Source organism: Gorilla gorilla, chromosome 6 (genome assembly GCF_029281585.2).
Source record: "Gorilla gorilla gorilla isolate KB3781 chromosome 6, NHGRI_mGorGor1-v2.1_pri, whole genome shotgun sequence".
Lineage (NCBI taxonomy): Eukaryota > Metazoa > Chordata > Mammalia > Primates > Hominidae > Gorilla > Gorilla gorilla.
In genome coordinates, this window is record NC_073230.2 from 15,176,328 (window position 1) to 15,203,795 (window position 27,468).

General features: G+C 36.0%; 1 protein-coding gene and 1 long non-coding RNA gene across 6 annotated transcripts in view; one reads left to right on the top strand and one right to left on the bottom strand.

Moving 5' to 3' along the window:
* Nucleotides 1–27,468, top strand: part of UMAD1 (UBAP1-MVB12-associated (UMA) domain containing 1) — a 236,817-nt gene that overhangs the window by 91,748 nt on the left and 117,601 nt on the right. The window lies entirely within an intron of this gene.
* LOC129523720 (uncharacterized) lies at nt 3,925–10,706 on the bottom strand. The gene is made up of 2 exons (XR_008667300.1): nt 10,493–10,706; nt 3,925–7,968 (listed from the first exon to the last, which is right to left on the bottom strand). It is a non-coding gene; the product is annotated as an uncharacterized lncRNA (long non-coding RNA).

Genomic DNA, 27,468 nt, shown 5'->3' on the forward strand with positions numbered 1-27,468 from the left:
TTTTGTTAAAATAAAGCCCTTCACCATACCATGCTGAAACTAAATGCCTATCCTCAAAGGCTTTTTTGATCTCTCTTGTTTTCCATTCTTCCCTTAAAATAGTTACCTATCATTTCCATTAATTTGCATTAACCACCTTATCATATCTTGTGGTCTTTAAAGGAAAATGATATGCTAGCTAACTTTATTTTTTCATACATAAAACAATGTGTTTAACCCCAAGTGTATTAACAATGCTTTGCAATTTCCTGCAATGCTCAGGAAATATCTAAGGCTACTATACCAAAAAGCACGTTGAATTTGAATTCTATTTTTACATAGTAAATATAAAATTATATTTTATAGTCCTAAAATTATATTTAATAAATATAGTGTGAACAGGGTATTATTTTAGTAGTTTCTGTCATGAAATACTTATGTCTCACAAAACCAATAGTGTAAAAAAATTTCAAGAACACATCAAATAAGTTACAGTTTAATAAACAATGATTTGTCTATGAAGAGTGATTATGCCTTAAATTAATATTGTTGCAAGGTCAAAGAGAAAAGTTGACATTGGTGACACACCACTCTTGAGGATACAGACATTTTGGCAAAAAATAACCCATTATGGGATCAAATTAGAAGGAAAGGTAGTAATAATTTAAAGGTAATTCTAAAGGCACAATATGTGCAGATACACACATACTCTAAAGACTTCTGCAGACTTTTAATCCAAGCTTAATTTTAATGTGTTGTAGACATTTCTTGGAAAACCACTGGGGTAAATCCCACATCCTCACCTTTTTTTTTTTTTTTGAGACAGAGTTTCACACTTGTTGCCCAGGCTGGAGTGCAATGATGTGATCTCTGCTCACTGCAACCTCCGCCTCCCGGGTTCAAGTGATTCTCCTGCCTCAGCCTCCCGAGTAGCTGGAATTACAGGGGCCCACCACCATACCCAGCTAATTTTTGTATTTTTAGTGGAGACGGGGTTTCACCATGTTGGCCAGGCTGGTCTCGAACTCCTGACCTCAGGTGATCCACCCACCTCGGCCTCCCAAAGTGATGGGATTACAGGCGTCAGCCACGGCGGCCGGCCACATTGTTATCTTAAATATGAATTTCTTCAGAGTTAATTTCTATCAAGGCAGTTTTGATTATTTTGACCCAATAGTTTTAGTTTCCCCAAAGTCGGCCTCAATGAATTTCGGAGGACTTGGAAACACCCAGAAAATATCTTCCACAGATTTTTTGCTATAGGAATTGTGTTTCTGAAAGTTTGTGCCATCATTAGGCACATCCATAGCAATGGATCTACAATTGTTTGTCCATGATTAGAGAATTGCTTTCCCTGATGAAATATTTAGATCCCCTGGTAAAGGAGAAGCTGTGGTATTTCTTGCAAAGAGCTTTACCATTTGGTGAGAAAGAGAGATGTCTTTTGAATGTTGCAGTGAAATGCATGAAATGCAGTTTCGTGTTGTCCTCCCCAATGTCTTCAACACATTCTCTTGGGACAAAGGCCTTCCTGGTTGTAGTAAGAATTTTCAGTGTTCTTAGTAGTCATTTCTCTCTTCAGTTCCCAATATAAATGTTGCATATTATGACTTGAAAAACTTAGTTTTTGAAAGTGTCTGCTGGTCAGGCCTTCTTCCTGAGATGGATCCCTTTGGATTTTTGCAGCTCTATTTTGAAATTGCACGTTTCTTCCTTATGAGTACCAGCTGTCATTCTAAAACATGGATCTTCAGATCACAGTTCAATTTTCCACCTCCCAATTTGATGAAGGTGGGTTTAAATGACTCTTCACCTGCCGAGTGTCTACTTCTGTGCATAGGAGGAGGAATTCTGCTTATTTAGATTACGTTTATTCATGCACTACTTTCAGAGATTCAGTCGTCTTTATTTATTTGATTCCAGTGTGCTCTTCAAATGATCTCCATCAGTGCAGGCCTCCTGATGTGCATGATAGCCCTTATTTACTGGTTTTCCTTTCGCAGAACATGTTTTTCTTCATCTTATTTACTAAAAATGTTTCTTCCAAAGTCTGATTCTTTTCTTTAAGAAAGAATTCTCTCTCTGAATCCTAAAGCCCTTTCTTGATGTCATCATATCCAGTGACAGAAAATAAGAAGCAACAGACTCATTGGTCCATGTTGAGATGGGAGTCACTGTATCTCTCCTCTGAGCTTTTCCACAATTCAGAAGACAGATGTCATCCTTTACCAATGCATCTCTGACAGCTGAAGCCTGGCTTCCAGCGGCCTCCTGCTGAGCTGGCTGCTTTTCATTCTCCAGTGGTGGGAAACAATCTGAAAACAACCTGGGTCACCAGAGGTCACCAGGCCTCTGGTTTTCCTGAAGACCCCACTGCTTCTCCAGAAGCTGCCATGGCCACCTTGCTCTGAGAGGGGTTTTCCTTCTTTGGCGTGGGCCATGCCCCTGTCCAATAGGTTCTCTAAAGCTACATTTTGCGAATCCTGTCGTCTTTTGGAGAGAAAGGAGTTAAGCTTACAAATTATATATACTTTCTATATATTAATTTAGGGGAAAACCCCATTGTCTACTAAGTCAGACACTTGGAGCTGAATCTCAGCTCTGCTACTTGCCAGCTGAAACTTTGGTGAATTAATTAACCTCTCTGGGCTTCAGTTTTCTCAGCCGTGAAACAAGGATGATGACATGGACTCAGTAGGGCTGTTGTGACGTTTAGCTCTAATAACTTATGTAAATTAAAATACCAGCCCAGTGGGTGCTCAGTCAACAGCAGTTTGGGTGCTCAGTCAATAGAAGTTTCCCCTTCTCTCCAGCAGAAACCTCAGGTTTCTACCTACCACCAGTTCTTACCTTTGGATTTTGTTTTTATCTTGTGCATTATTCAATCACAAGAACACATAACATTTAGTCATGTTGTAGGATTAAAAGCCTGGAGAAAACAAACTACTGCCACAGCACGAATGAAGAACTAAATCACTGGGAAAAACTCAGTATTATTTGATTCATTTCACCTATGACAGTTTATTTATTTTGGGGGACAGCAGTGGTTGTACTGTTATTTTAAAGTGTACATTGAGATTTATAAAGTGTTAATTGTGCTTATATTTTCACCCATCAAAAAATGATTGTTTTTGCTTGATTTACCTACCTAAGTTTTTGCTAAATCTGGTCTCCTTGAAGCTGGGTATATTGTCTTTTTGTGTATAGTAACTTAAGAATGTGGAATGTGGGCAGACAGCATAATTTATGGTAGTTAAACTTTTATTAGATTGTTGTGAAGATTAAATGAGATAGTACATGCCAGAGGCCTAGCCCAGCACTTGCATACACTAAGTCAATAAATATTAGTCATTATTCTGCAGTGGAAAATTTAGTGTCACTAAAACTTTGTCTTACTAGTCACCTTAAAACAGACAACATAACCTAGTTTTTCATGTTATCAATTGAGAAAATGGATCTAAAGTCAAGCTAACTGAAGAATGTCACTTTAATACATAAACGGGTATAATTTTTTTGAATTGATAAAAGGGTCTGTAGAATATTAAACAGTAGTTATTAAAAGAATTAATTCCATTTCTTAAAGAAGTTTAGTGTGACCAACCGCTAGTGTAGGCATTGGAAGAATTTAGTATATTTTGTAAAATTTTTTCCAGCATGGGATCTGACTCTCTGAACCTGAAAATGAAACAAACAAAACAGAGGCTTGTTCTGCCTATGCCCTTAGTGCCAAAAAATAAATCATTGCTGTATTCATCAAGTCATAAAATTTAAATCATCTCTATTTGAGTTGGATAACTTGCTGCGGTATTTGATACTAACCACTGGTTCAAGCAGGACCTGGTGATGTTTAATGGACTATTGTTCAAAGTTATTGGACTAAGTTGTTGCATTGATATAAAAGTTTTGCAAAATAACATGGTTGTAAAAGAAATCTTCCACTAAGCAATGGATATAAATGAATTTTATTTGTCCTTGTAACCAAATACTGTTCAGGAAAATTTTTTGCTTTAGCTTTACAGCTAATTTGCCCTCTTTCTGGGATACTTTTAGGGCTGTGGCTACCGAGTGACATCATATGTAGGCATTTCTGTGTATGTTTCTCTTGCTTTCCTGTTTTCTGTAGGACAGAGTTGCCAGCTGTCATCCTCTCTGGGAGGGTACCGATGCTCAAAAAATGGCACTACCTTTCCTCTCAGCAGTAAAGTGCCAGTGTTTCTTTTACAGCTGCCATGTGCAGATGCCTTGACATGGCTGCATTTGGAATTTAGACGACAGCTGCAGAAGGTGGAACCATTGGCTGTAGAATGGTCTTAAGTTTTCAGCTGAGACATAGGTAGGAAGAGGAAACTGAAAGGAGGCTCAGCACAGGGAATGAAATCCTGTTGTTTGGATTCTTGAAAGAACAGGGAGAAATTTCAGGAGAAAGGATGAGAAATTATTTTTACTTTTCAGCACCATTATTCAGGCACAAAATCTGGACAACAAATTATAAACTTAAAGCATTTCAAGTGTCACTTAATTGTTACCTAAGTATACTTTAAGTAGCTTAGATTAATATATTTTTAATGTAGGAAATTAGCATAGTTTGTTAAAAGATTTTAATTCGACAGACCACAGATGAGTACACGTAAATACTTAGTAATGAACTGCTGCATCAGCAGGCATTTGAGGTTTAATCATGCAGTCAATATTATAGCTCACTGTCATTACCTTGCCTGGTCCCTGTGAAATTTATCATATTTTTAGTAAGCTGCTGTAGCCTTAGGTGAGATTTGGTATTTTTCTTCGTTACTAGCACCTGCTCTTTTCATGGTACTCTCAACAAAATAAAATAGTTTTGTTTTGTTTTGGTAGCAAGCTTAACAAGTGTTTTTTTGAAGTAACTGATTATTTGCTCTTGTGCAATGTGATTTGACCTCAGCACCTTTGCTGTCTAAAAATGGTCAGAAATATTTTCCAAACTTAAAATAGATTTTTCAAGATCTATTTTTCTCAAGGAAACTGTTTGATGTTCCTAGTGACATAACAAATCAATCAAGCAAAAGCTTTAGAAAATCTGGATATTTATATTAGGGTTGAAAAGCACTTAATATTTCCTGATATTATGTTAAAAATGGAAACTGTAAGTTTATACTAATCGAGTTATTTTTTGCAGAGAAATTATGAGATCTTTGATTTTTCACTTTGCAATGATGACAGATTCATGAAGAGTAGAAGAAATGGCTCAGCTTGCTATTGAGTAGTTAGAGAAACTTGTGAAGAAGACATTCAGATTCTGCTTATTTGTCTATACAAAGGAGAGCACAGGAAGATTAACCAGGCAGGCCTGAAGAGAAATCTGAGTCAGCATCCTTGCTACCTGTGTCAATGGGGAAAATAGGAAGGCAGCTTAAATAAGTCAAGACTGTTAAGCATCTAATTACTATACAGTGAACCCTTTTTCCCCTTCAGATAGAAGCATGATTGTTAAAAGTTCTTGAAACCCTGGATTGCTACTACTTTCAAGGCATGAGACGGATTTGAAATTCTGGGCAGCAAGCTATGACTTTCATTTGAAAACTGGCTTCTCTTTCTTTGTTTCTTCCTTTCCCCCTTTCTCTTTTAACCAAAATCTAATTTATCAATCGCAAAGTTTAATAAGAGTAAAGAATTTCAGTATTTGGATCCAAACCTATAAAATGTTTACAAGCACCTCCAAGGATGTATTGTGAGCATTCACGTCTATCCTTTGCGATAACCTTAAAAAAAGTTATCTGTTTTCTCTCCCCACCCAAATGGAACTGCGAGATTACTTTGTCTATAAATCCTTAAAAAACAACTAAATCCTTCTTCAAACTGTTATAATTTTAGCTTTATGCTACTTTTTATGGTAAGATTGACAAGTTTTCTATCAACTCTTAAAACATTCTTTTATTTGCCCTAAATTATTTCAAGTATAAGTTGGTATTGCTTTTCTTCTAGAATTTTGAAATTTAGTGAACAAATTCAAGTAGGACACACCCCTCATACTGTTCACAACACTATATACTCTTTTAATCTGCCTTTTGCGTTGCCCTTTCCATACTGAGAAGTCATAACCCTCGGTTGTAATTTACCTCATACAGCAATCAATGATTTTGTGATCATTTTAGTTTCTTTGGACCTTATCCAGCATCTGTTTATGTCTTGACATGTAGATACCAGAATTGAAGACAATTTGAAAACTGGCTTTTCTTTGTTTCTTCCTTTCTCCTTTTCTCTTTTAACCCAAATCTGTTTTATCAATTGCAAATTTTAATGAGTAAAGAATTCCAGTATTTGGGTCCAAACCTATATAATGTTTGCAATCACCTCCAAGGATGTATTGTTGAGAATTCATGTCTGCCCTTTGTGGGAATAAGTTTAAAGTTTTCTTCTGTTAATGTTGAAATTAGGAATTCACTTTTTCTTTAAATTCTTGCAAAGCCTGACTTTTAGACTTTTTTTTAAATTTTACATTCCATTTATTTGACAAAACCGTTAACGTAGCTAATAGCATGGCAGTGAGCAGTTGTGCAGTTACATAAACTTCTTCAGGTTATAAAGCTTCTATTTTGTATGATGTGGCAGTAATTCAGGGAGTAAGTCTTGATAAAGTTTCTCTAGGTGCTCAACTTACTAGGAGAACTTTGGATTCCTTTAAAGAGCAAGGAAAAAATAGTCTTAAAAAAAAAGACTGTGGCCTGGCGCGGTGGCTCACGCCTGTAATCCCAGCACTTTGGGAGGCTGAGGCGGGCGGATCACGAGGTCAGGAGATCCAGACCATCCTGGCTAACACAGTGAAACCCCATCTCTACTAAAAATACAAAAAATTAGCTGGGCGTGGTGGCGTGCGCCTGTAGTCGTAGTCCCAGCCACCCGGGAGGCTGAGGCAGGAGAATGGCGTGAACCCAGGAGGCGGAGTTTGCAGTGAGCCGAGATCGCATCACTGCACTCCAGCCTGGGCTACAGAGCGAGACGACGTCTCAAAAAAAAAAAATAATAATAATAATAATAAAAATAATAAACACTGTAATGTAATTAGTTGAAACATGATTAGAATGACAGTTGAGGTCCTCCCTGCTTATTGAACCAACAATAACTTAGACAAACTTAAACCACTGATTTGCTAAAAACAACTGTAGACTTTTCAGTTAACTACAATTAGTATGATAAGAGCAGAGAAAAACCTGCATTTCTTCATCCTTGTAAAACTTGACTATTAAGTAAAAGGCTTTAAGTCAACTTATTAAAAATAGAACACCTTTGTAAAATGAAAAAATAAAGTCATTTTTTACTACTAAATAAAAAATATTTTTATTTTTAGTGTAATAAAATCAATCGTTTTATAGTTATAGTGTTGAAAAAATATTTCTTACCAACTGCCTCTGAAAAATTTTCATAAATACTATTTTTAAATGAATACTGATGTGAGACAGTTCCATTGTACAGCACAGGGCTTGGTACATAATAGATGTTTAGTAAACGCTTGTTGATATGATGAAAGTTTGGCAACATCCAAAGCATCGTAATCAGGAGGCAGTTGAATATATGCCTTCTCTCCATCAGGCCGAATCAGGTGTTGACCTTGGCCACATCGATGTCACAGAGCTTCTTCACAGCCTGTTTGATGTGGTGCTTGTTGGCTTTAACATCCACAGTGAACACAAGCGTGTTGTTGTCTTCTGTCTTCTTCATGGCCGACTCAGTGGTCAGCGGAAATTTGATAGTATAGTGGTTAAGCTTGTTTCTCCTGGGGGCGCTCTTCCGAGGATATCTGGGCTGCCTCGGGAGTCGCAGTGTCTTGGGCTGCTGGAAGGTGGGTGACGGGCAGATCTTTCTTTTTTTCTTTTCCTTTTTTTGTGGTTGTGGACACCTTTCAACACTGCCTTCTTGGCCTTCGGAGCCTTCGCTTTGGCTTCAGCTGTGGGAGGGGCAGGAGCTTCCTTCTTCGCTTTCGGCGCCATCTTGTGAAAAGGGTCAGGACAATTTCTAGAAGGATTAAAGGATTAATACTGTTTAGTAATAAGCCTAAAAGAACCATAATTTTCAAGTGATTTTTCATGATTGTCAACTAAGAATAAAATAAATATGAATAATCAAACATTTGAAATTCTGTATTTATTTCTCTAAAATCAGCTTGATTGATGAGAAAGTTACTATTGCTTGACATTTTAATTTTTCCAGTTTCTGATATTGATGCTTTATTTTGTATAAAATGGCACTGTGATAGAATATTTACTATTCTTTCTGTCATAATAGACTTGCTTTAAACTAACCCCATCAAAGTGCTATATGTTCAAAATATAATCATGTTAAGGTAATAATTTTCAGTGTATTAGAAAAGATTTGTATAGAAATATTTATTGTAAAGCACGTGCGTTTTACACTCCATGCACTAGGTTGTTTTTGTTTGGTCTCTATGTGTATATATGTATTTACATTCCTGTTGAAATCTGAAGAAGGTGGTGTGTATTTAAATGTTACTTTTAGTTTATTCACATGAATGTGAATTTCTGTGTAAGTATGTGTGTAAAATTGGTTTAGAAACAACACAATCAGTTTTGGTCTCGTGGTGCAGGATGAAATTTATATACATTTACATACTTACAAGTAAGTTGCTTTAAAATTAAAGTAGGGGATAAAATGTAGTGTGAACTGTTATGCAAAATCTAAGCACAGCATAATTAGCAAAGGATAGTAGAAATGCAATTTGTTAAAACCTGAATTGTAACAGTCAATTAATTTCCTCACAACATGAAATAGCAAAACAACAAACATCATTTGTCAAAAACAGTATTAAGGCAGGTTAAAGAACTACAGATACAAAATTTATAAATTATAACATTGAAAACAGAATGTTCAGTAGTGTTTAAAGATGTTTTGATATCTTTTACAGATTTTTTTAACTGATTGATTTATTTCAATAAATTTTCCAAAATCATGTTAATACTTTCCCCTTATGTATGTTTGGACTCATAACACGTTTTAGATGGGAGATTTTCCTACTCTGGACAAAGTGAATCTATTGGAGAAAGAATCTATTCATTATTAAAGCAGGGGAAGTAAGCTAATATACATATACGTGTATATTATACATATACATATATATTTTGCATTCTGCACTTTTAAAAAAATATTGTTTTAAAATATATATAACAAAATTTTCCATTGTAACCATTTACAAGTGTACAATTTAGTAGCGTTAATTATATTTATGATGTTGTGAAACCGTCACCACTGTCTATTTCTAAAGCTTTTCCATCACCCCAGAGAAACTATTTTTAAAATAAAATCTTTATTGAGATATAATTAATATACCATAACATTAACGTAAAGTGTACGATTCAATGGCTTTTAACATATCCACACAATTGTACAACCATTACCATAGTTAATTTTAGAACATTTTCATCACCCCAAAAGAAACCTCTGTATCCATTAGCAGTTACTCACTATTTCCCCCAAATCCTCTTTCCCCTAACCCTAGTCACTCAGGAATCTACTTTCTATCTCTATAGATTTGCCTGTTCTGGGTGATTCATATAAATGAAATTTTAAAATAGGTAGGTTTTTGTGACTGGCTTCTTTTTTGTTTTCAAGACCTCTCTATGTTGGAGCAGATATCATTACTTCATTCATTTTTATTGTTGAATAATATCCCATTGTATGGCTATCCCACATTTTATTTATCTATTCACTGATTGATGGACATTTATGTTGTTTTTGCTTTTTGGATATAATGAATAATGCTGCTGTGAACATTTGTGTACAGGCTTTTGTGTAGACATGTATTTTCATTTCATTGAGTGTATACCTAGGAGTAGAATTGCTAGGTTATATGGCAGTCCTATGTTTAACCATTCGAGGAATTGCGAGACAATTTTTCGAAGGGATTTGCTCCATTTCATAGTCCCAACCAGCTGTGTACAAGGGTTCTCATTTCTCCATGTCCTGGTAACATTAATTGTTACTGTTTTTTTTTTTTTATTATAGTCATCCTAGTGAGTGTGATATAGTAGCTCATTGTGGTTTTGATTTACATTGACCTGATAGCTAATGATGTTTTCATGTGCTTATTGGCCATTTATATCTTCACTGGTAAATGTCTATTCAGATATTTTGTTTATTTTTTAGTCATATTATTTGTCTTTTTATTATTGAATTGTAAGAGTTCTTTATATAGTCTAGATACAAGCCTTTTACCAGATATATATGATTTGCAAATATTTTTTCCCATTCTGTAGGTTGTCTTTTCATAATACAGTTGACCCTTACAACATGGGAGTTAGGGGCACTGACCCCTGTGCACAGTCGGAAATCTGTGTATAAGTTTTGACTCCCCCAAAACTTAAACTACTAATAGCCTACTGTTGTCTGGAAGTCTTACTGATAACGTGAACAGTCTATTAACACATACTTTATATATGTTTTATATACTATATTCTTACCATAAAGCAAGCTAGAGAAAAAAGATGTTATTAAGAAAAACATAGAGAAGAAGAACTATACTTACTATTCATTAAGTGGAAGTGGATCCTCATAAAGGTCTTCATTCTTGTTGTCTTCACTGTGAGTAGGGTGAAGAGGAGGAGGAAGAGGGGAGGTTGGCCTTGCTGTCTCAGGAGTGGCAGAGGGGGAAGAAAATACATGTATAGTGTACGCCTGCAGTTCAAACCTGTGTTGTTCAAGAGTCGGCTGTACTTTCTTTTTGAGATTCTACTGTTGCTTCTCTCTGATTTCTAATTATATCATGACTTTATTTTGGGAAACTCTGAACTCCTTATGGGGTGTGCCTATAAGCTGAGAAAGGCCTCTGTGCTGGCCAAATCCATTTCTTACCCCTTGGCTCTGTGCTGTAGTATTCAGGAAGCATTTATTTTGGTATCTGCTAATGTACTAGACACTGTGACCAACTTTTGGGAATAAATATAAGATGGAAGCCATTCTCAGTAAGCTTATAGTCTAGCAAACAGGTCAGGGAAAGCTGAGTTGTCAGGAAAATCACTGTCTTTATAAACCAAGGAGAGTTTATTTTATTAGATTTATGATATTAACTTGCAGATCATAGAAGGAGACTCGAATATCACTGAGTACATTTTACTTCGTGGTCTGTAAAAAGTAGTCTAGTACGATGACAAATGGTCTGTTTCCCCACATTTTCTTTCCATTCCCCCTCATTGGAGCTCTTTGCTCAGTCTCTCTGGGCCCTGAAAGTTTACATTGATTCCTTATTCTTGTCTTTTCCTGGGCTGTTTCTTTTCTCTTTCCTTATCCAAGTCTGTCTGGGACCAAGACTTACCTTCTCATGGCTCACTGCACCCTCAAACTTCTGGGCTCAAGAGATCCTCCCACCTCAGCCCCCTGAGTAGCTAGGACTACAGGCATGTGGCACCACACTCAGCCAATTGGTGCCTTTCTGATGGTCTTTTTTTCCTCTCCCATTAGCATAGTGCTGTTAAACCTTGCGTCTTAATTAATATTCTCGTATTTGAATGCTTAGTTGCTCTCGTAGTTTGCATGCACCGTAGAGTTTGTACTGTTTCCTTCTTTGGTGCACTGTGTGTGGAGCTGAGTAGAAGAAACTTGGTAAAAGCACAGTGTACTGTTCTCACTTTGCAAAATCAGTTGGGAAAATGATAGAGGGAAGCACTTTGGGCAAATGGGCAAAATAGAGCAATGGGTTAGCAAATGCAGAAAATGATACAGTTAATTAAATAACCTGATATGTTGAGTTGAAGGCAAAGAAAATATACAATTTTATAATTGCATTTTAGACTATTTAAAAATGCTCCTTTCTCTTATCCCCAGCCTTTTCATTAGATAAGCAGTTTTAGTGTGCTAACTTGGAACTCATATACGTTTAAAGTCTTTCATTTCACACATGTTGTTTAAATATGTGCATGTAGTTTTTGCCTTAGCTACTGGCCTAATAAAAGCCTCTTGTGAATGCTTATCACCTTGTAAAGTAGTTACCAGAGCTACAGTAAAATTTGCCTGCAAGTGAAAAGGCTTTGACTTCCCTAGAGGAAGAATAAAAAACATATGAGACAAATAGCAGCAACTGAAATTATCTGGTGCAGAACGTGGCAGAATGCCAGCCAAATGCCCTGTCCCTCAAATGTTTCACACCTTTATCTTAATTCGCTAAAAAGGCCACCTTATTTAAAGAATTTCAAACACAACTTGAGAATGCCTTATTATTGGCTTTGACACAGTTTACACATACAATCCTCTTTCTTATTGCTATCTTCTGGTATTAAGGCCCTATAGATTTAAGAGATTTTTAAAAAATGTTTATATTTCTTTTAAGTAGAGTGCATGTTTGTGTGTGTGTGTGTGTGTGTGTGTGTGTCTGTGTGTATGTGTGTGAACTGTTATTGGAAGTTATTGCCATGTTTATTTTAGGCACTTCATACATCTAATTAGAAATGATGTTTATTGTTAAGTAGGCAAAGTTGCCTTCAAGTGCATGGTGAGAAATAGTAATGAGATACTTTAGCCATTAGGCCATGAAGACTTTTCCCTAAATAGTAGGGAAGGAATAAATCCTAGTATTGTTTTGGAGTTGCTACAGGAGAACAGAAATTGTTTAAACGAGAGAGTTTCAAAAGGCCCCACTACAGTTAAGTATATTTAATTTAATTAGGTAATCAGTATTATTCTTGCAACTATTAATGGCACCTCATTTGTTTAACACTTGCTATGTCATAGAGCATTTCATACGTGCTACTTTATTTGATCCTTTCAGAAATCCCTAGAACAAGGTAGGGCAAATGTTTCCATCTTGGTTCATGGATGAGGAAAACCAAGACTCAAAGATATGCAGTGACTTGGTCAAGGTCACAGAGTGGTAGAGGATGGCTCTCTTTCCATTACAGTGACAGTCAGGAAGCATCAAATCTTAGGTTATCATGACACTTAGTAATTATGAAGTATATTTTTTCCAAGAAATAATAAGCCTTTTAGGCAATTGAAACTGCCGAGAAGGCTGCCAGAGGAGTAACTCAAAACAGAACAAACATGGAGGTTTTTGGTCCTTTCATCTCTAGCATTGAGTCCACTAGGTCAGGGCTTCAGGAAATGGGAAATCTTCATTGTTACTTGCTAGGTTGCCTTATTTCTCCATTTAATGGAAAACTTAGTCTTCCTTATTTTCAGTTTAACAAATAATTTTCCTTAGAGGAAAAGAAAGTTTTGCCTGTGTTTTGGGGAAAATGTATAGAAATTAAATCTCAATCATTGAATTATTAGATGATGTGCCATTTCTGAGCCAAAAAAGTAGGAAAACAATGCATAATCATCTAATAAAGTATATGTTTTATGATTATATATGTTTCTTGTTTTGTTTTGTTTACAGTGGCGTGATCTCGGCTCACTGCAACCTCCGCCTCCTGGGTTCAAACGATTCTCCTGCCTCAGCCTCCTGAGTAGCTGGGACTACAGGGGCTTGCCACCACACCCAGCTAATTTTTTTTTTTTTTTGTATTTTTAGTAGAGATGGGGTTTCACCATGTTGGCCAGGATGGTCTTGATCTCTTGACATCACGATCCGCCTGCCTCGGCCTCCCAAAGTCCTGGGATTACAGGCGTGAGCCACTGTGCCCGGCCTATATGTTTTATTTTATAAAGTTATAGGTTTTATTATGTACTTTTTATTATGTAATTGTTTATGTCATAAAATTATAATATAATAATTCCTTAAACCAAATTATATTCCATAAATTATAACATATAAATTCAATATGCATTTATAAAATAAAGATTTCTAGACATATGGTAGACTAACAGTGATATTTTGAAATCTACTTCTGCCACAGAACTAGATAACCATTTCCAGATTGGAATGTAAATTAATCAATGTCTCATTGTTAGAGCTGCTGTAATTTTTTGAGGGGATCAAGTGAGGAAGGACTTATTTTTGGCTGAGATTTACATTTACAGCAAGGTTATCAACATTTTCCTGTGGTGGCACATTAATATTAATAATATAATCATAATGCCGATTTACACATTTACCAAATTCCCATCTATTACCTTCATTCCTGTTAAAATACAATCTATCATGTTGTTCTTTGGGGATGAGTAGTACATTTATAGACGTATAAGTATATGTGTATATATATATATATATTTGTATATATAAAAATTTAAAAAATTCTTTTATTTTTAGGAGCAAAAATTTGGGGAAAATAATGTAATATTTATCAGAAGGATACTTTAGGATTTAGCTCTATCAGCCAGACAGGGTCATCAGTAAATCTAAGAACTGCCAAACTTCTCACACTCCTAATTCCCTCTTTTATCCCTCCTTTTCTGGCTGTGCTAGAGATATCCTATTACACATGATTTTCTTTTACTCTGGGCTCTTCTTCGCCCGGATCAGTGTGATTGCATTGCATTGATTTCTGTATTTGCTTAAAAAAAATTTCCCTTGATAATGTTTTAAAACTTTCTAGCATGAGCCTTTCCATACTTGGTATTGGTGTTTTAAAAAAGATTTGAGGACAGGTTTGTGGGGGATTCCGTAACAAATTCAATTTATCAGTTACTTATTTTTAATGTTAAAATAACTGCAACAATTCCACAATAAATAGAGTGAAATTTGATGTGCTAAATTAATTTAAATGGTTTTGACACATTTTCCTTGAAGGACTCTTTTCTAGGTTTTTATAATCTCACCTCAGTGAGAGTACAGTGTGGTTTAATTACTTTCCAGCAATGCACACTTTAATAGCCCGTATTCCACGTGAAAGCTATGTGTCTTCTGTGGGTTTGAACTGTTTCTGCCTAATCCAAGGAAAAATATTTGAGGAACATTAGTTAATGCCTTTTCCAGGAATGGGAGTGGGTAAGCGTTTTTTTCATGGCTTATAGAATATTTAGCAATTTTAGCTTCCAGTACTTCATTTTATAGTGTTCTCAGTACTGGTGGCAAAGGCTTCCTTCAGAAAAGCGAGAAATTAAATGAATTCCCCTCTTGGCATGCTTAGGAGGGCAAGTCATAAATCCTTACTCTCATATTTTTCTAAAATAAAACTGGGCATTGATATTTGCTGTGATCTAATATGTAGATATGATGAAAAGATTTATAAAATAGCATATATTGAGACTTTTGTATGTTCTCATAAAAGGTGCTATAAATTGAAACATGTATTACACAGAAAACGTCTAAGATAAGATTATTATTTTCCAGGATAGTTTATCTAAGTTCTGTAAAACTTTTAATAATGTAAGTAAGTACTAATGAAAGGACGTTATGTGTCACATTTGCATTCATAAATATCCATGAAGGATCTCTTTCACCAATGTTATTCAGTCTCAGTCCAAGACAAGGTCAGACATTGATTATGTTTGACATCTTAACAAAAGTGAACAGGGAAGATAAATATTCTTAATTATACTGCTAGAATGGTGAGAGGCAGTGGTCTATAATGTAAGGTATAATATATAAAGAGGGATATTAGCAAAATAGAATTATGGTCAATTGCAATTATAATAACTTCTATGTATTAAGTATCTTCTACTACATACTAGCTCTTTATATATGTCTTATATAATGTAATTTTAACTAATATCTTAAGAAGTTTAGATAGTATTTATACCCATTTGCCCAAATCTGGAAACGGAGTTTCCAAAAAATTAAATAACTTCCTTAAAACTGCCCAGCTAGAGTCCATTTCACATCCGTCAGGCTCTACTAAGCTGCTTGTCAGTCTTTGACTTCCTCATTATCAGAGATAGATATGGTATTGATAATGTACAAATTGTTTATTTGGCCCAGAAATGTGTTTGTGCTTTTAAATTTGAACTAACTATCTTTGGCAGTTTGAAATGTACAATACTTGATGGAAAATAATAAAACTCCACTCCAATTAGAATAACTACCTGATTTCTTGATTATAGCTTCTTTAATGACTGCCCATTTTATATTATACACGGTTACATATTTTTCTTATATTTAACAAACACGTATACAACACTACTGCGTGTAAGGCACTGTTCTAAGTAGTTACAAACATGAATTCATGTAATCCTCACCAGTATACTTATGAGGTAGGCATTATTTTATCCCCATTTTACAAATAAGATAAATGAGGCACAGAGAGGTTAAGTAACTCGCTCAAAATCACACAGCTAGAACATGGCGGAGCTGAGATATAAACCCAGTCAGTTTGGCTGCAGAGTGCTCTTAACTGTATGTATTTTTCAGATGTTTCAGAATTTGGTGAAAGCAATAATTGTTCTAATCCTATTGCTGGATTTAAAAGTAGGAAAGGGTAAATAGAGATAGCAAACAGTGTCAATAAAGTATTTAATAAGAAGTTATGACCCCCATAATACTTTGAAATTCCCTATATTAAAAATACAAGATGAATTGTAAAGAGAAACTGAAAACCAGCTTTAACTGTGTTAAAAGCCAGTTGAGACTTCTACTTTATTTATCCATTTGATATTATGCAGGCTTCTCTTTGTGTATATAGCTGAGCAATGTGAATATAATGCTGTCATTATTGTTTTCTGTGTTATACCACTAGTTACATTACTTCAGATTATGAAGTACAGTATTGAGCTCTGTCGATGACTATATCTCTCCCCAATTATATGTATCATGATTTTAGCCCATATTTTATAAATGAGAGAGAATTTTTATGAATGTGTGGGGCAAATAAAACTTTTAGAGTTGGTATGTTAAAATAGGGCTAAAGTTTCAAGAATTGTAGAGAGAGAGAGACTAGATGTGCCAATGGAAACAATGGATTGGTGAAACCGAAACTGAAGAAATTTCTGATAAGTTAGAGATTTTTGGTTAACTAAGATTTCAACCTGTGTGAATCTCAATTTTGGCAAAAATGAGGAATGTAAGCAATTCTAGCTTTGCAATGTGGAAAAGTCAGGGAAAGTAAATTAGACTTTGCACTAACACTTCCTATGAGCATATGTCACCCTGAAATTGAATGTTATATATGAGGGTGGAGGGACAGGTGGGGACAAACACCCAGCTCCTCCTGGGCTTGAGCCAAGGACCTTTGGCTTCAGTTGGATCTTCTAACTGCCCTGTTTACCTGTAATCAGAGGCAAATTTACCAGGAGTGAATTTACTGGGATTTAGGTTTCAGGACCTGTGACTTGCACAGACCTCCTCCAAGGCTCTGCGAGGACCCCTAGCAATGTGTTCACATGATCATATGGTTTTGCAAAATTTGGGGAATTTAAAGATATTTAAGCATAATTAGTTAAGACTGCTATCTCTTTTCTACTCTGACCGTCCTTCTATCACATTTCCTCACACAGGATTGCTTTGGAATGATCACAGGCATTTATCAGATCTGGCTAAAGGGAAATTGAGTTGAGAATATACAACTTTAAACTATAGTTTGAAAGCTATTTTGACACATTTCAATAAGACAAGGGAGAAATTATAGACTCCTAATTTAAGTACATAGGGTTAATTATTTTCTCATTTTTGCACTTATTTATTAAAGAACTGAGATAATTTAGATAATGGAACATTAAAGCAGCAAAGAAGAATGATGAAATAAGTAGAAATTATTTGATATCAAAAAGCATGTTGTAAAAAAATAGATTATAACAAAAGCAGTAATGCATTGAAAAGAAAAGTTTCTAATAGAGATAATAAATAGGCTTGTTAGACTACTTGAAAACTTAGTTAATAAAAAAGAGTGAATCATATGAATACACTGGGGAAACACTTAAGTTTCTCTTGATTTAACCACAAAATACGTATCGAGAAAGACAACATAAAATGTCATAATATGTAACTATAATGAGCTTTATAATTAATGAGTATCTTCAGTTCAAAGAGTATATATATTAGTTGCCACATATGAAACTTTGAAATACCCTGAAATTTTGCAACTCATAAAAGAAAAAAATTTTATGAAAGTTTTCCCAAATTTTACAGTGATCCTAAAAACCCGACATGAGTTGTGAACTGAAAAGAAGCTTTCCTTAACACATATTTCTAAAAATTCTTTTTATAGCATAATTAGAAGAGATGCCAAATTATTTTTTAATTTCGTATGTGGAAAATTGTATTATAAAATTGTCATTTTTCAAAATATGCATAATCAAAAATTTTAGAAAAAAGCATTATAGAGGTTTGTTGGATAAATAAAAATAGGATGGTATTTTTCTGAATTTCATGATGTTTATTTTCAGCTATTTAAAATTTGTAATTTTTCTGTTCTAAATATACTTCCACTTTCTCTTCTAATTTTGTATTCATAATTTTGTATTCTTTTTCTTTAAAAGGTCTAGAAAAGTTGCATAAGATTCAGTTACCCTACAACCTGGATCCACCCTGGTCTGTAGTTAATGGTTTTAAACATGAAAAAATATATTTATTATGTAGCATACATATTCCAGAAGGCATAAAGTGAGAAGTAAAAGACCCCTCCTCCACTCTCATTTGTAAGCCCAAGAAGAAAATACTTGACCTTCTTTATGTATTTTTTAAAATTGTTGTCACATCATCTTTTTATTTATTTTAATTTTTGTGGTTACATAGTAGGTGTATATATTTATGGAGTACATGAGATGTTTTGATACAGGCATACATTGTGTAATAATCACATCACGGAAAATGAGGTATCCATCCTCTCAAGCATTTATCCTTTGTGTTACGAACAATTCAATAACTCTTTAGTTATTTTAAAATTTACAATTAAATTATTGTTCACTATAGTCACTCTTGTGTTGTCAAATATTTGGTCATATTGATTCTATTATTTTTGGCACCCATTAACCATCCCCATCAATCCCCCCAACTCCCCACTACTCTTCCTTGCCTCTGGTAACCATTCTTCTACTCTCTATTTCCGTAAGTTCAATTGTTTTGATTTTGAGATCCCACGAATAAGTGAGAGCATGTGATGTTTGTCTTTCTATGCCTAGCTTATTTCACTTAACATAATGAGTTCCAGTTCTATCCATGTTGTCACAAATAACTGGATGTCATTCTTTCTTGTGGCTGAATCATACTCAGTACATTGTGTATAAATACAACGTTTTCTCTATCTGTTCATCTGTTGTTGGGGTGCTTAGGTTGCTTCCACATCTTGGCTCTTGTGAACAGTGCTGTAACAAACACGGGAGTGCAGATATCTCTTCAATATACTGATTTTCTTTCCTTTGGGTATATACCCAGCAGTCAGATTGCTGGATCATATGGTAGCTCTATTTTTAGTTTTTTGAGGTACCTCCAAACGGTTCTCCATAGTGATTGCACTAATTCACATTCCCACCAACAATGTACGGGCCTGGTGTGGTGGCTCATTCCTGTAATCCCAGCATTTTGGGAGGCCGAGACGGGTGGATCACCTGAGGTCGGGAGTTCGAGACCAGCCTGACCAACATGGTGAAACCCTGTCTCTACTAAAAATATGAAAAATCAGCTGAGCGTGGTGGCGGGCGCCTGTAATCACAGCTACTCAGGAGGCTGGGGCAGGAGAATCACTTGAACCTGGGAGGCGGAGGTTGCAGTGAGCCAAGATTGCGCCATTGCACTCCAGCCTGGGTGACAAGAGCAAGACTCCGTCTCAAAAAAGAAAGAAAAAAAACAAAGCAAAACAAAAAAAACAGTGTACAGGGGTTCCCGTTTCTCCACATCCTCTCTAGCATTTGTAATTGCCTGTCTTGTGAATATAAGCCATTTTAACTCAGGTGACATGATATCTTATTGTAATTTTTGTTGCATTTCTCTGATGATCAGTGATGTTGAGTACCTTTTTATGTGCCTGCTTGCCATTTGCATGTCTTCTTTTGAGAAATGTCTAATCAAATTGTTTTCCCATTTTTTAATCGGATTATTAGTTTTATTTCCTACAGAGTTGTTTGAACTCCTTACATATACTGGTTATTAATCCCGCGTCAAGTGGGTAGCTTTCCTTATGTATGTTTTACAGTTGTTTAGATCTGCTTTGTTCAGTAGGGTGGTGTGCACTAACCAGCCACATGTAGCTATGGAGAACTTGAAATGTAACAAATACACTGATTTTTAAATTTTCATTTCATTAAGTTTTAATTTTAATTCAGTTTACATTTTAAATGAATAATTTCATTATTGGAAAACTTCTAAGTATATTTAAAACAACTTGGGTTTGTGGATTTATTTTTTTCAGCTGTAAATTTTCTAAAATCCAAAGGACATCGCTGCAGTATGTGTACATGTGGTGTGTCTGTGTATATACATATTTTTTTCCACAAACAAGATCATACTCTGCATCTTAGCTTTTCAACTTAACCGTATGATTGCGCATCTTTTCACAGCAACTTACAGATTTATTTCATTTAGTTATTAGCAGTATAATATTCTCTTCTGTTTTTATAGTCTTTTTTCATACAGCTGCTGGGGTGATTCTTTTTAATTTAAGTGTAAGTGAGATCATGTCACTCCTTTGTTCACAACCCTTCGGTGGCTTCAAATCTATCTCAAAATCAAATTCCAAGTCTTCACTCCACATCGAATGCCTGCCTTGATCTGTTTTCTCACTGCTATTTTGCTCAGTTCAGGCTATGTTGGACAGCTATTAATCTGTAATATGGGGATTAGACACAAATATTTTATTCTTTAAAAAATCCATCAGAAATGTTATTTAGTAAAGCAGAGACTTTCCATGTACAAAATTTAAGGTCTTGTTTAGTGTCTCATTTATTTTACCACCACCAGTTCCTTTTAAAGACACCCCATTTTTCCTTCCCAATAGCACTCACTGAAGTAATATAAACCTTGTTAACTGTAGTAAAAAATGATGCAGACTTTCTCTAATCAAGAGCTCATTTACAAGAGGAAATGGTGTTATGGCAGATAGCTGAAGTATACTGTGTCTTAAGAATTTGTTGCCTCTTTCTTGCTAGATTGAATTTCAGAATTCAGAGTCTAAATTTTCTCTTTCACATCTGGTGGCACTTTTTAAAAAATCAGTGTGCAAAAAGCAGAAAAATCTCTCTGCTTCCTCTTTATGCCACTCACTACAGTCCAGCCTATGCCAGGCTTAAAGAAAAGGCTTTTGTATTGGCAAAGACACTCCAAAATGGTTTCCAAGTGCATTAAAAGTCAAGGAGAGTTTTGCAGAAAAATTTAAGATTAAAAAAAATCCGAGTGGTTACAAGTTAAGAAACCATTTTTGAAATTAAGCAATGACTACTAAAACCATGCTGGCTAAGTACGTATGTAATGTTAGCATCCCAGTGCCACTAGTGCAAGGCAGACTCCCATGAGCTATTTAAACGTAAAAGTTAAGAAGGTAGAATTTTAGAAGTTTTAATGATTATTTGAAATCTCAAGGGATTATTATACAAGATATGGTGATGGTTGTAAATATATGGACGGACACACACTTATCACTAAATAGATGTTTTACATGAACAAATGAGTAAACAAGTGAACCACATTGCTTGGAATAAGTAGTGTTTGTTAGAGCTTTGAGCCCTTGGAGCGGGGGACTCAAGAAATAGGGAGACTTAATCAGAAAGAAAGGACTATGAAGTGATATCAGAGTAAATGCTAAAACTAGGCATAGTGTGAAGTTGGACCCCAAAGGGTAAAGACGGTTGTTGGAAAATGAAGATAGCCTTTTCTGTGGAAGATCAGGCAAGTAACCACCCCAGTTTGGAGTTATCATGAAATCAGACTTGAGGACATGTGGATTTACACCTGGTGAATTGACCAAAAAAGAGCTTGTTAATGTGCTCAGAGAGTTGAGAATTACAGTGTGAGTGGGTCTGAACTGAGTATTGTTTGCAATTATTTATGAAGAAAGTGACAGAAAATCTAGCTTATCCTGGCTTAAATGAAAAAGGGCATCTGTTGACACATATAACCAAACAGCCCATGGGTTGGACTGACTTTGGGCATATCTTGATTTAAGGTTCCAAAGATGGCCCAGGGTCTTATTCTTTGTGTGAAAGCCTCATCTTAGACCAGCCGCCCCTTTCTGGTGGCAAGATGGCTACAGCAGCTCCAAGCCCCTTAGTCTGTTCTTCGATGAATGTGCTGGTCACTATTGTCTCCCACATCATGGGTTGCTTTTTACTAGATGTCTCTTGTTAAAAAGTTTTTAATTTTGGCGTTGAGTTTCTCAATCTGTTTCCCGTTTGGTTAGCACTTTCTGCTGTGCAAGTAATCTTTGCCTCCCCCATGATCAAGAAAATATTCCCTTACGTAATCTGCTAGACACTTATACTGTTTTACCAATCATATGTAGAGTTACAGTCTGCTCAGTATTCCTTAAAGTCTGGGTGATTCTACTGGGCAGCCAGGGTTGAAGACCTCAGGCTTTGATGTTGCTGAGTTTTCCTGGGAGTCTTTGGCACTGCTACCGTGTGTGGTACCTGCTTGCCTGAAAGGGAAGTACCAGTTTGACAGAATAGCTACACATTGATCTGTTTTGTGGTAAACTAATATGCTCCTTCTTTGTTTTAAATGAATGGGATTTTGCCTTTCTTTGAGACATGAGTTACTGCTTTTATTAACAGATGAATGACGTAAATGTGTTAGTTGTTAGTAAAAGGAGAAAAATCCAGAGAGAGTATCCATTCATAAGCAACTATCAATTATATTATGTATTCAAGGTGTCATCTTGGATTCTGAGATGTTGAGACTCTTCAACTTCAAGACTCCCTGATCCTTTATTTTCACATTTTTTCACACTATGAGGTATCCAAGATGTGAGAAAATAAAATTATTCCAGATGGCTTTCCTTTTCTCATTTTTTAGAATGTTTCCATCTAATCCTCTCTCTCAAAAGAAACATTCCCCTTGGAATTGCTTCTGTTATTATTTGTATTCATTTTTAAACCTTGACAACCATGTGAACGTAGTACAGGTGTTTTTTTTAAGAGAGTGATCTATAAAGTAAAGTTCTTTGTGCTGTGTTGCAGAAGGAGAAATACTTATGCTACCAAAGTAAAGCTACTTTAATCCCATTAAGCATGCTTTGGAGCCAGATGTAAATGAGGTAACTTTTTTGAAGAGTTAATTTACAGATATTTGGTCATTCTCATTTTAGATCAACAGAAAGCCATGTTGATTGTTATCTGGATCTGGCTAGACTCCTATTCCACCACTTGCTAGCTGTGGGGACTTGACAATTTCTTTAGCTTCTCTGAAATGAACATGGTAGCAATTCCCACGTTTAGGGATGTTGTGTGGATTAAGTAGAGAATGCAGAGAATGCAGAAAAAGCTCAAAGCTTTCAATGCCTGGTACGTAATATATGCCCACTAAGTCTTAGTTATGCTGTTGGTTCCACTCCCGCCACCATTCCAGAGGCTGCAGCAGGGTTCTGTGTTGTGTTGTGTTTGATCCTATCTTCTTATGGTTTGTCTAGAGTGGAAGTTTTGGGGTAGGGGTCACTCATAAAACAGAAATGCAAAAGTTGAGGGAGGAATCTGGAATGTGGTCTATTTAAGATTTTTAAAATGTGCTTGCTTATTTGGGTTTTTTAAAAATTATTTTTAAATTATTATTATTATTTTTAATTAGAGACAGGGTTCTCCCTATGTTGACCAGGCTGATCTTGAGCTCCTGGGCTCAAGCAGTCTTTCTACCTAAGCCTCCCAGTGTGCTATGGTTACGGGCATGAGCCACCGCGTTTGGCCTTGGCTGGATTTTTGGTTTGTTTTTCTTACCTTATTTTGAGAACTAGAGTCGTCTTTGCTTTCCCTTTTTCTCACATAGCCTATCCCAGTGGTCTTGAATCATTCCCTATGTAGACTGCCTAATCTTTATTTCCCTCTGTTTATGCTGAATTTTTATAGCGAAGATCTTAAGAAAGTGTAAAAGCTGTTTTTACCAATCTTTTTATCTTTAAATTTTATTATATAATAATTAAGCTTTATAAAAGTTATAAAGTGTAATACAACCAACATCCACATACCTACCATCCAGCTTTAGAAAGAAAACATAGTGGGTAGATACTGTGGAAGCTGCCTCTGTGCACCTTCAGCCCCCATTGAAGAAGCCATTCATTCCCATGCCATTTTCTTATACTTTTACTATATATGGTGTGTAGTTCCAACCTATTTATAGTACCGTTTTACTTATTTAAACATTTTATATAAGTCTTGTCATATTCTTTGTATTCTGCAATTTACCTTCTTATTCAATGTTGCATTTTTCAGATTTATACATGTTGATGTTTGTAGCTCTAGTTCATTAATTTTGACTCCTGCGTAATGTTTCTTTGTATGAAGATACCACAATTTATCCTTTCTCCGAGTAGTGGGCATTTATGGACACACTCTCTCTCCCCACCCTGTTAGAGACAATACTGCCACACAAGTTTTTGTACATATCTTGCTTCACGGATCTTTGTAGCTTTGGTTTTGTTGTGTTTGTTTTTATACAGAAAATGAATTCTTTGGGGACTAGTCACATTCTGTGGGCCTCAGATTTTTCATCATAAGATTGAACTAGATCTTTTCTAGCTCAAAATTGCACTTCTTATATGGTTATTTAAACTGGATAGCTTGAATTACTGGCTTTTGTTGTTTGTATTACCTCACAGGCCCATTAGTATATCTCTTCAGTAGATTATGCCGGATATGGATTTTACTGTGACATGAGAAAGTTCCATTTTCAACATTTCTGAGGACAAAAGTATATGTAGTGTTAGAAACTATCATTAAGCAGGACACAGGACACTAAACCTTCCTTCTCCCCAAGTTTGTTTATCTTTCCTGGAATCTACAGGAATTACAACTGCTATTAATTTAGAATAAACATATAAATAATATATTTTAAAGTATGTTGTCTACATGTGCTGGGTCACCTTCATCCGGCATCAGCCTGGACATAGGACTCAGGCCCTCTACTTGATTCCGTAAGAGTCCGGTTACATGGAGCATTTTGCGCCCTCTTTAAACTTGACTGAGAATTTACAAGGCCACGGGGCTTACAGCATTCTATTTTTCTTTTTGCCTTTCTCTCTTTTTTGCTTCGTACATAAATGAAAATCTAATGTAAAATTGTAAATAGGAAAAGTACTATCATGAAGAAAAAAGTACCAGGGAACCTGAAACGAGATTAAAACTGACTGAAAGGATCTAGGAAGGAGTCTTGGAGGAAGGGAAATTTAAGCTGGTCCTTTAGGGATGAAGACCTTAAAGGTGTATGACAATTAGACATGCTTGTAGGGAAGAAGGAGGAATGGAGATGCTTTCCAGGCAGAGGAAAGATATACGAGGGGAAAAAGTATAAGACCATGACATATTCAGGGAACAGTAAGAGAAGTGGCTCAGACTTTCTGGGAGACAGTCTGCCGTATTATCCCCCTTCTTCCCTAACTTAGGCAGTGTTAAAACATGGCTGCATATTCTTTGACACTCTCCCATTGAAAAGTTGTGTCGACGCCCCCTCCTCTTGAATCTAGACGAGCTGCTGACTGCCTCAGTCAATAGAATATGGCCGAAGAGACCCTGGCTTACAAGGGTCAGTTGCAAAAGGCCATGTGACTTCTGCTTTGTTTTCTGGAACACTTGCTCTTGGAGCCCGGAGCCACCATTTAAGAAGTCCAACCAGCTTGAGGCCATCATGCTGTAGAGGCCTGTGTGCAGATGATCTGGCTGACATTCCCAGCTGAACCCAACTTCCTAGCCATTCTACCAAATGTGAGTGAAGTTGTCCTTCAACTGTTTTCTGACTACCAGTACCCTAGAGCAACCTCTAACATCACTACACAGAACAGAAGAAATGCTCAAGCTCTGCCCTAATTTTTGACTCACAGAGCTGTGAGATATAATAAAAATAACCATCCTGGCTAACACGGTGAAACCCTGTCTCTACTAAAAATACAAAATAATAATAATAATAATAATAATTGTCTTGAGTTATAAGTAGTTTATTATACACCAATAGATAACTGGAATACCAACCAAAGCCAAAGTGAGGGGATTTTTCTTTAGATGCTTGCTGAAGACAATATTAAGTCATCCAAAAACCTCTCCCCGGAATATACTACTGAATGTAATTTAGCACTTATGGCAGGAAGACTGAGTTTGGATAGCGTTCAAGGCAGAGGAAATGACATGAACAAAGATAGCAAGGCAGGGAAGGACAGGACATATGTAAGGTAGAGAGTAATTAGGTTCAGCTAGGAGTAGGGCACCTCTTGGGAACAGTGAAAGAATAGACTAGAAGAGAAGGTTAAGGACATGCTATGAAGGGCCTTGAATGTGAGATTGAAAAAAATAACAGTACCACTGAAGATTTTTTGAAAAGTTTTACTAGCAAAACAGTACTTTTGGGAATTTTTTCAAATGCTTGTGGGATGGACTGAAGTATGGAGAAATTAGGGGATCATTTTGGAAGCTATTGCAAGATACTATGTGAATCAGATTTGTGGTAGCTGCAGCCAGAATGAAGGCTAGAAAATAGATAGGAAATACTGTGGGCAGGGCCACCACTGACCTACTTAGTACATTTTGTGAATTATAAAAAGGTCACCCTAGCTGGGCACGGTGGCTTACGCCTGTAATCCTAGTACTTTGGGAGGCCAAGGTGGGCAGATTGCTTGAGCCCAGGAATTCAAGTTCAGCTCAGACAACATGGTAAAACCCTGTCTCTACAAAATATACAAAAAATTAGCCAATATGGTGGTACGTGCCTGTGGTCCCAGCTACTCGGGAGGCTGATTTGGGAGACTCACCAGAGTCCAGGAGGTCAAGGATACAGTGAGCTGTGATCATACTGTACTCCATCCTGTACTCCCTGTACTGTACTGTATACTGTGATACGTACTGTATCACCCTGTACTCCATCCTGGGTGATAAAAGTGAGACCTAACTAAAAAAAAAAGAAAAGTACCACTTCTTTAAGACATCTTACTTCCATCTGTTAGAAAATTGTTGTAATATGTTTATTAGAATAAGACACTTGACTGCCATCTGCTGGAAAATTATTAAAGATGTGTCTTTGGTTTCAGTGCTCCTCTCTTTTTCACATCCTTGTGCAGTACACAGCCTGTGTTACCATGCCTGTGACCCTAAGTTTGTGGGTGCGAGTAATAGGACTTGGTAACGGATCACATTTGTTATTAAAAGGAAAAGGAAGAAATCTCAAGTTTGGGTGGTAGGGAGGTTAGTAGTGACATTAATAGAACTAGAACTTATTATTGGGGAATAGATTTATAAGGCAGGATCATTCTTTACATGGAAAGACACTCATTTTATTATTTATTGATCCCAATTGTTTGCATTTACTCAGTAAGAATTTTGATAGCTTTTCTTCTAGAATCTCAGCTCTCCCCCCTTGTGACGTCTGAGAATGTTGACCAGTTCCTCTTTTGTACCCTCTCTTCTGTATCTTTTCTTTCTATTCTGAATGTTGCTTCTTATCCATCTCCTTTGCAGGCCCTTTTCCCTCAGATTTCCATTCTTGTGCTTTTTTATACAGTGGGCACTCAATAAATGTTTGTTGAATTGAATTGCACTGCTTTTGAAAGATCAGTTGCAGGTTTTTCAAGAGAC